This window comes from Dermacentor silvarum, chromosome 2 (genome assembly GCF_013339745.2).
Source record: "Dermacentor silvarum isolate Dsil-2018 chromosome 2, BIME_Dsil_1.4, whole genome shotgun sequence".
In the NCBI taxonomy this organism is placed as follows: domain Eukaryota; kingdom Metazoa; phylum Arthropoda; class Arachnida; order Ixodida; family Ixodidae; genus Dermacentor; species Dermacentor silvarum.
The window spans coordinates 89171015-89181021 of NC_051155.1; the positions used below are offsets into that span (position 1 = coordinate 89171015).

The 10007-nt window shown below is 50.1% G+C and overlaps 1 long non-coding RNA gene across 1 annotated transcript; it reads left to right on the top strand.

Annotated features, from left to right (window-relative positions):
- The first annotated feature begins 8238 nt into the window (after window positions 1–8238).
- On the top strand, window positions 8239–8917 carry LOC125943085 (uncharacterized). Its single transcript, XR_007465539.1, has 2 exons — window positions 8239–8357; window positions 8790–8917. It is a non-coding gene; the product is annotated as an uncharacterized LOC125943085 (long non-coding RNA).
- Window positions 8918–10007: the final 1090 nt, after the last annotated feature.

The following is a 10007-nucleotide window of genomic DNA, read 5'->3' on the forward strand; positions in this document are numbered from 1 at the left end:
TTGCTCCGCACGCCCCTTATCTACTACGGCATGAAACAAGGAATGCATTGAGGTGTCTACTGACATCTAAATTCGGCTGTATTGCACCACTACTTATTTCAAGAAAACAAATTAGGCGAACGTTCCGGCGAGAATGGTGCATAGTACCGCGAACAAGTGGTCGGACCAGCGGTAAGAAATACTATGTACAAAACAAATGCACGACTACACACACCAGCACACGTTCCCTTTTCTCAATCAAGTAATCAGAGTTGTTGCGCTCGCGGTGCTATGCTGGCTATGCGCACTTAGCTAAATATTATCGACACGGAAGGGAAAACGCCCATTTTGATAATGCACTGCTACGTGCGTTTATTACTTTATTTCGACGAGTTCTATGTGCGAGCGGTGTATCGTAGAACGCATCTCTCGCACGGCTTATGAATTCGATTGAGTGGAGCGTGAAGGTGTGTCTACTTTTTTACACTGTCCTTTTGCAACCACGCTGACTGCGTCGCGGCAGACGCGTTCGTCCAAAACGCGAAATCCATGCAGTTCCCATCACTGTCTCGGGACGCTACATCATCGCGCTGGTGAGCGTCAGCAACGCTCAGCTAAAAATTTTCTAATACCAAGGCTTACGCCAACTCAGAAGTGCACACAAGATCACTATTTTGGGGCAGGAACACGACATGTATGAGATGGTGCCCTTAGGAATGACTCAGAAGCATGTAGCATGGATGTGCACATACCTTCGGATCACGGAGAGAACGGATGTCGATGTCGTCTCGACGAACGGCACGCTCCCATTTCTCCCTTCGGTCGTCCTTTGGAAAGGAGAACATGGGAACCTTCGGTCCGTTGTCATAGTTGCCGCGACAGTTGGGCACGCAGCATCGCCCCATCGTGCGAGTTTGCAGCCGTACACTACGTGAATATCCCGTGCACAAAGCGCATCACACATCCATGCCGCAGTTCACACACACACAAACAGACGGACACGGTCTTCTTCACTCGCCAAGAACAGCACCAGCAGAAGTTGAAAGGGTTCGTGAAGCTTAGCAATGCAGCTGTTCCAACGGCGTGAGCAGGCGTAGGCACGTCTGTGCGGTCGAACACGACGGTCAAGGCTGTCTGACGTCACATCCCACGGAAGAGTGAGTTTGATTGATTGATTGAATAACTTTTATTGTTTCAGTCCTGCAGAACGCGTATTAGCACGTCGTGGGCCGCTCCCACGTCGGGACCGACTGGCTTAGCCTGCCGGCCGCATCGTGGGCCTGCTGGACAGCCCAACGTTGCTCAGCCAGGAGTGAGCTGCGGAAAGCCGCCTCCCACCTAGCTGAGCTGAGGTCAGGGCTTGCTATGAAGATACATCCCCAGAGCATGTGCGAAAGTGTTGATCTATTCCCGCAAGCAGGGCACGCATCATCAGTGTGAATCTCCGGATATATCGCATGTAACGTGAACAGATTGGGATAGGTCTCTGTCTTCAAAAGTCTGAATGTCAGTGCCTGAGGCCTGGTGAGCTTGGGGTGAGGAGGAGGGTATTGTCGCCGCGAAAGATAGAAGTGTTTAATAAGTTCATTATAAGTGGCGGGCGCGTCCCTGCCATCCGTAACTCTCTCCTCGGCCGTTACAGCGCCAGCGCGGTCAGTCAGTGCGCGCGCGGCAGCGTGGGCCGTCTCATTGAGGTTCGTGGGAACACCTACCATGTGCCCAACGTGGGCTGGGAACCAAGTAAGCAAGTTATGCTTGATTCTATCCGGACCTGCCTTACGAAGCAGCCCAAAGGCCTGTTCTGAGATCACTCCACATTGAAATGCCCTAATGGCCAACCGTGAGTCACTGTAGATGACGTCGCTGCTGTCATCAAGCATCGCCAAGGCAATGGCCACCTGTTCGGCTATCGCCGGATCTCCGGTTCGTACAGATGCACAGTTCGTGAGTCGCTGTTTGGAATCCACCACTACCGCAGAAAAGGAGCACCCCTTCCAATATGCAGCCGCTTCAACAAAGCAGGCTCTACGCCCCTCTGCCTGGATCTGTTTGAGTATGGTGGAAGCTCCCGCTTCCCTTCTATCCTTGTTATATTCAGGATGTACATTTCTTGGTATCGGCGATACGGAGATCAAATCTCGTATGTCCCGTGGTAACTGGCATTTTCTTGGTGCCTCTGCAGATGGTGGGTAGCCGAGCTCTTGTAATATCCTCCTACCGGCGGCGGTCGTGGAGAGTCTGGCAAGTTGTGCTCTTTCCTGAGCCTCTGCAATCTCCTCTAGAGTGTTGTGGACGCCTAGCTGGAGGAGACGATTGGTGTTGGTGAAGATCGGTATACCCAGGGCTCGCTTTGTGATCTTCCTGAGCAACGTGTTTAGTTTGTTCCTCTCTGCTCTTTGCCATCGGTGCATAGCCGCCACGTAGGCAAAGTGGCAAAGCACAAAGGCGTTAATCAACCGTAACATATTGTCTTCTTTAAGGCCATGATGGCGGTTAGCCACCCTTCGGATGAGACGTACTGCGTTCTCCGTCTTGGTCATGAGCTTGCTTATCGTTTGCGCGTTAGAGCCAGTAGATTCCACTACCATGCCGAGTATTCTTATTGCGTCGACCCTAGGAATCTTGTCTCCCTTGCCCGTGCGAAGAGAAATGGTGCTGTCAGACAGTGGTATCCAGCCCATGGGCTTGCGACCTCTTCTTATGGGGCGATAGAGTAAACGCTCCGACTTCTTAGCCGAACAGTTCAATCCCGTGGGTCGAAGATAGTTCTCCGTGACTTCGATGGCCTCCTGTAACGCACTCTCAACCTGTCCGTCACTTCCTCCAACACACCAAATGGTAATGTCATCCGCATAGATGGTGCCCTCGAGTCGTGAGAGTGTCCTGGAAAGGCCGATCATGGTCAGGTTAAACAAAGTCGGCGAGATCACCGAGCCCTGTGGAGTGCCCCTTGTTCCAAGCTCCACCTCTTCCGCCATCATGTCTCCTGTGCGGAGAGTCGCCCTTCTTCGGTGCAAAAATGACCGGACGTAATCATGGAATCTTACTCCCAGACTAAGTTTGGATATAGATTGCAGTATAAATGGATGGGATATCTTATCGAAAGCCTTCTCCAAATCTAATCCAAGGATGGCCCGAGTGTCCCGCGTGTCATTGTCAATTATCTGACACTTGATGAGCTTCATGGCGTCCTGTGTGGACAGACCTGCCCTGAAGCCAATCATCGTGTGGGGGTAGAGTTCCTCGTGTTCGATGAACTAAGTGAGCCTGTTGAGTATGACATGCTCCGCGACCTTGCCAACGCAGGATGTGAGGGATATTGGTCGTAAGTTGTCCAGGCTTGATGACTTGCCAGGTTTGGGGATGAGTACTGTAAGCGCCTGCTTCCATGCTTCCGGAACCTTGCCTTCCTTCCATGCCTCGTTGATGACTTCTGTCAGGTATGCTATCGAGTGATCGTCCAGGTTTCGGAGAGTCCTGTTTGTGATGCCGTCGGGACCAGGGGCAGACTTGCTATTAAGCTCATGTAGCGCCCTCCTAACCTCTTCCGTGCTGATGTCTGCATCCAGGTCGGAGTTGGGTGGCCCAAGGTAGTCTGCGTAGGCGACCGATGTCTCTTGCCGGGGACCAACGGGGAGGTACTTCTCCACCAGGCTGTTCAGGACTTCCTCAGTGGTCTTGACTCGCGTGGCTGTATGCAGAAGCTTTGCCATCACATGCTGCTGGTTGGACCTTGTGTCGGTGTCGTCCAGAAGATGCTTTAAAAGATTACAGTTTCGACCGTTCCGCATTTGACCATCAACCGAGTTGCACACCTCGTCCCATTGTTGCTTTGAGAGGGTGTGACAGTACTCCTCGATGGTTTTGTTGAGTTCAGCAATCTTTTTGCGTAGTCTACGATTTAGCCTTTGCCCCTTCCATCGATTGAGGAGTGACTGCTTAGCCTCTAGTAGATGGGCGAGGCGACTATCCATCTTTTCCACGGGAAGGTCCGTGCATATGTTGTGAGTGTTACTCTTGATATCTTCCCTGATCTGGTCCGTCCACTGCTCAAGGCTCATTCTGGTGGTTGGAGGTGGGCGCTCATTCCTTATCTTGCGGAACTTGTCCCAATCCGTGAAGAAGAACCCCTTCTGCCTCTTGGGGGTTGTCGGAAAGTGCGCAGCAAGGATATAATGATCGCTGCCAAGATCAACAGCAGTATTAGTCCATTGCGCCTTAGACAAATTCTTGGCGAACGTTAAATCCGGAGTCGAGTCCCTGCAGGAAGATGTTCCCAATCTGGTCGGAAAAGACTTGTCAGTGACGAGCGTAAGGTCCAAGTCTGTAGCATTCTGCCATAACTCCTTTCCCTTGACCGTGTTGTACATGTAGCCCCACGTGTAGTGCGGGGCATTGAAGTCTCCGGCTATCACCAAAGGATTAGTTCCTGCGAGGCTGATTGCCTTCCTTAGAAGTGCTTTGAAACGCTGGCGAAGGTCATTGGGGCTACTATACACGTTAAGAATGAAAACGCTGTGGCGTCTCAATTGGCCTGGTAAGATTTCTATCATCCCATGCTCCGCCTTACAGGTGGCCATTCCGAGGTCGTGAGTGATGTATGTGAGCTTACGACTTACAAGGGTGCATACACCTCTCCCCCACTTGGACCGATAATCGATTGATATCCCGATAAATTCACTTCAGCAGACAGGGTCTCTTGAATCAGAATTACATGCGGTTTTTCGGGATTGCTGCGAATGTACTGCTGCAGAGGCGCTTTCTTCTTAAGAAAGCCCCTGCAGTTCCACTGCCAAATGCGAAAAAAATCATTTGAGACCGCCATCTTGTTGCTCTCTACCTTTGCCCCCATTTTCTGCGGATGGATTGTCGCTAGTTATAGGGGGCCCAATGGTAATATGTGGTACGACATTGACACTAGGACCAGAGATTGGCAACATCACGTTCTCTAGGAAACATTCTAATTTCGATACCCGTTTGTTCATACTTTGAGCTTGAAAGGCCATCTCACTTGGTATCTGGGAGACGTACAGCTACAAGTAGACCTTTTTGGTGCAAGTGCGACCACTATGAGCCAGTTTAACTGGTTTAACTACCAAACGGGTCCCCTGTTTAGACCCATTTCTGTGTCGGAGTTTCCTGTTAAAACCTGCCTGCGGGCCAAATAGGCCCCTGTTTGGTGCCAGTGCCCAGTATGAACCTGTTTGTTCGCTAAACGGGGCCCCTGTTTAGACCTATTTCTGTGTGGGAGGGTCCCGTTTAAACCTATTTGCAAGCCAAACAGGACCCCGTTCAGACCTGTTTGTGTGTAAACGGGTCCTGTTTACACCTGTATGTTGCCAAACAGGACCCCGTTAAAACCCGTTTAAACCTGTATAACCCTGTTTGAATTTAAATAGGATTTTTTAGTAGGGACCTCCGTCAGTTGCCTTACACTGTCACTGAGCGCTGAAAACATTTCGCGAATTTCTGATTTTACGCGTCCCGGAAGACTATCTTGCTCATGAACCACTGCTCGTTTCTTAGAGGGTCTCGCCTCATCATGTTCGCCCTCCGCTATGGGCAACTCCATAAGTTGAGGTGTTTCCAACGGAGTGGACGCAGGCGAAGAACGCGTTCCTCTCGCGTGTTTGAACTCCGCGATTTCGGACCGTAAGCTTTTTAATAACTTCCCTCATATTAGCATTCTCGCGTTCAAGTTGTGCTATTTTATGCGCGCTTCCTGTCGCATGCTCTGAGGATGCTCCCGACCTCACCTCTGCCTGTCGTCCACGGATAATATCAGCCCAGGTGGTCGCTCCCGCCGATCCAGGAACCGCTCCAGTCTGGTTCCCTCTGGGTCTGGAACTGGACCTGGTGCGGCTGTCAGGCCTAATGCGGCTTCTGGAATTGATGCGTATTTTCGTCCCTCTGGACGCTGTCCATCCTCTGGATCTGGAGCGCCCCCGGTATATGGAGCGTCCCCGGGATCTGGATCGCCCTCTGGATCGGGAACGGCCTCGGGTGCCGGATGGGGCCGATGAGTCCAGTTCTTGAGAGCGTGGGTGCCTTTCACCGGAGATAGCTGGAAAGTGTTGATCATCCTTGAAGGGCGGTGATGGCTTGCTTCTTTCCTCCTGCTCAGCGTTGTGAGCGCATTCTCCTCTTCTGCGTCGAACCACGTACGGCATCTGGAAGCGTTTCTTGCATTCCTTAGCTGCGGTGAGGTGGGCCTCGACGCATAACTTGCATTTTGGATCGCAGCTGTGTTGTTCATCGGAATTGGTTACTCCACATCCCCTGCATGCCACTTCCTCTGGTGACGGGCAGACATCGGAGCGGTGTCCAAGGCGTCCGCAGGTGTAACAAACATCCATCTGTTTGCGGAAAAGCGTTCACCTGATCAGAGTGCCCCCATATGCAACGTAATTTGAGGACCTTGTATCCCTCGAACAGCACCACCACAGTTCCAGTATCCTTGATTCTTTTGGCACCTAGCGCGAGTGGATTTCTCCGGTTGACGATCTTCCGGTCAATTACCTCAGGTCCGTCCTCGATTGCAATGCGCCGAATTACCCCCTTGCAAGTGGCGTGCGGCGCAGCAACATACGCGTTCACCTCCTGCTGTTGCCCGGCGACTGTAATGTTCTCCACAGCGGTGTAACAAACCGCGTGTTCGTGGCTAGATGTGCTGATCACCATCACATTTTGCATCGGATTGGGGCACATAGTGTCCCATTCTCTTTCCGTCGTACTGATACCCGTTGCAGCCCATATGGCTTCTGCGACCACTGTGGGGCCTGCCTTCCCAGGTGAAAATTTCCAACTGGTATCCAACTGGGATCAGCTGGGATGAACTGGTTCCAGCTGGAAACCAACTGGTCCCAGTTACACACCAATTGGTCCCAGTTGGAAAGCAACTGGGTAGCAACTGGTTCCAGTTGGGATCCAACTGGAACAATTTCCAGTTATACTGGGAGTGACTGGACCCAGTTGGGATCCAACTGGAACTTTGACCAGTTGTACTGGAATCAACTGGTTCCAGTTGGATTCCAACTGGAACATTGACCAGTTGTACTGGTAGCAACTGGTTCCAGTTTGGATCCTAATGAAATGGTGACAGAAGTTTAACTGAAAGCAAGTAACATGCAGTGCTTGCTAAGACAGCAGCAGCTAGTCTATATACTTATACTGCGTAATTATGTTTGGCAGTTTGAGCAACCCTAGCAAAAATTCTAATAGAAGTTTGTAATAATTAGTCTAATACAGTTTTGTATTAGTTAAATTGTATAAGTTTTGTATTAGACCAATTGACAGAAATTTCTATTAGTCGTACTGATTTACCTGTAAGACCAATGGCCCTGTGTATTGTACTTATTAGTCTTACACAATCAGTGTTGCATGTCTACTAGTTTCTCCATTAGCCTAATGGGTTCTATTGGCCTTATGCTGATTGTTGCTGGTCTGATACAACATGTATTGCTGGATTCCGCAGCTCTTGTTTGCTGGTGAAAGTTAATTGATAAAAAAATTAGACTAGCGGACCGCTTGCTTGCATGGAGAGGCACGTGTTTCTAATTAATCACTGAATAATTAAAAATTCTGCTGTACAATTGTGCAGCAGATTGCGTTCGTACGTTTGCATTTTGTTTCAGGGCACTAAGCTAGAAATGGCCATCTCAGCGACATACACAAAAGCGACGTTCGCCTACATGGTCTTGCCAATTTTGCTTCACTGAACCTCGTCGCGATGAGTCGTTGAGTTGGGTAGCTAATGTTTACAGTACAGCGAATACTTCCCCACAAAAAAAAAGGAAAAACCGAACAACCAGTCGTAATCTGCAAGGCAGATTGCGGTGCCCGGTCAGCTTACGAACGACGGTGCAATAGCAGCAACCATATTTGTTTGCGGCTGAAGTTTCATCGGTGTCGTATTTTCTGTTGAAGTGCGCATAAAGTAAATGTTAAACATTTAATCTAAATTGCTAACTTGATACCGCATATAAAAGGCCGTAATATTTATTAACATCAAAGAGCAGTAGCGCAGAGAAGGGAACACGGCGGGCAGGAAAGACATAAAACTGCGACCGTAGTCAGCCGTAGTTGCGCACAGCACGTGTGCAATGGCGGCTGCCATGTCAAGGCGAGGCTAGCCACCGTAGCGAGGCGTGCGTGCGTGTTTGTGACTGAACGATGTGTTTTTAAGGAACCCGTGGTGTTAGCGCCTGCGCAATCTCATTCGTGCGGGAGTACATTTGGATAGTTTTTATCTGCGGCTGCTGTTGTAACTTCAAAACAACGCAAGGCAACTCTTTTACCCCTGTCCTTCGCGGCTTTGTGGATCTATCAGCATGCATCGATGTGCAGCGTTTTCCCCGGCGCCGATTTACCATTTCGAGGTAATTATACTTCTTATTTATGATTCTATAGTACAGTATGAAGTGTTTTCTTTTTTTTAAGTCCTGACGGTGGACGTAAGTACAGTGCCGTCGGGCCAATTGCTGTGTGCGTTGCAGCAATGACATGCCTGTTTCCGACAACGCTATGCAAGATTTCTGTCTAGAGTTCTTTATATCTGCCTACTGTTACGATGGAACACACATATCATGTTGATTTTGTGTGCTTTATAATTGTCCTGTCATGTCATGTGGCGTAATTTTTTATTATGATAGACATTTTGAGCTAGCATATATCACACTGTCCTAAACTTAGTTTGGTAATTGCGGAGCCACATTATTCTAATGTGGAAGCAAATATTTCCAGGTTAATTACGTTTAGTGATAACTAGCACCCCTGTTTTTAACTGCTTCTATGTGTATTTTTCTGCCCAGGTTTTTTTAACCACTTCCTCAAAAGGACGTCCTTTGGTTGAAGTCAACGAAAAGCTCTCAATCAAGATTGCAGGTGGCTACATCGAATGACACTTTGTAGACTGCATCAAATAAACATTTGATGATGATCCAAGCTTGTCTTTCTTGCACTAGAGCCAAAAAAATGGCCCCATCGGGTCACATTTTTACTGAACCCAGCTGCAGACCACTAGCAGACCGACCAGTCCCTACTGGGGCCAACAGGCAACTGGTCCCAACTGGGACCCACTAGCAACTGGTTCCAACTGGGACCCACTGGCAACTGTTCCCAACTGGGACCAACTGGCAACTAGTCCCCACTGGGAATTCTGCCATAAGCCACTTTAACTGGTCCCAGTTGTCACCAGTTGCAATATTTTCACCTGGGTTGGTAATACTCAGTCCGCCTCTGGGTCTGACCACAATCTTCATTTCGTCCTTCGGTAGTGGTGGCATCTTGCTGCCCCGGAGAATCTTCCTTTTAGCATCTTTGTACCTATTTCGGCTCGGCAGAGCATCTTGGCCGTCAGGGTGGGCCGCGGACGAGTTGGCGCAAAGACGCGCGGCAGCGTTCTTCCAAACGCGCCGCTTGGCGGCCGTTATCCAGCCAGAATCTTTCCCAAAACCTTCGGGGGCTAAATCATCCCCATCGTCCTGACTATCCATCGCAGAAAAAGCGGTGAACTAGCGCCTACAGGCTAACGCAGGCCAGCGGCAGCAGGCCCAGCGTCTCGCCGCGACTGGCACCGTTGCGTTTAGAGTTAGTGCTAGCACTCAGTTCGGCGTGGTCGGCACATTGCAAGATCGGCGATAAATTCTCAGAAAGTACACCCACCTCCAAAAAATGGTATCCACGTGTTCGGCAGCACTTCACTGAAATAATGCACTCAAAGTTCACGGGCAACCACTTCATAAACCTTCAAGAGATCAAGAAACAGCAGGAGCCGATCGGAGGGCGTCGGACCTACTCGGCGCCATCCGCGTTCCCGGAAGAGTGAGCGGGCCTGAACTTTTTTTTTTCTAGGTGGCATTGGCGAAGCGCGCGACGGGCGCGTGCTTTCACGGGGAGTGAACGCACGGCGGAGGGCAAACGCAACTTCTTCCATCGCGCGAAAGGCCATGGGGGGACGAGCGGGAGGGAGGGGAGGTGGCGTTTAGCTGCGGCACCAAATGCGTATTTATATAAAGAGAGTTTCGCTC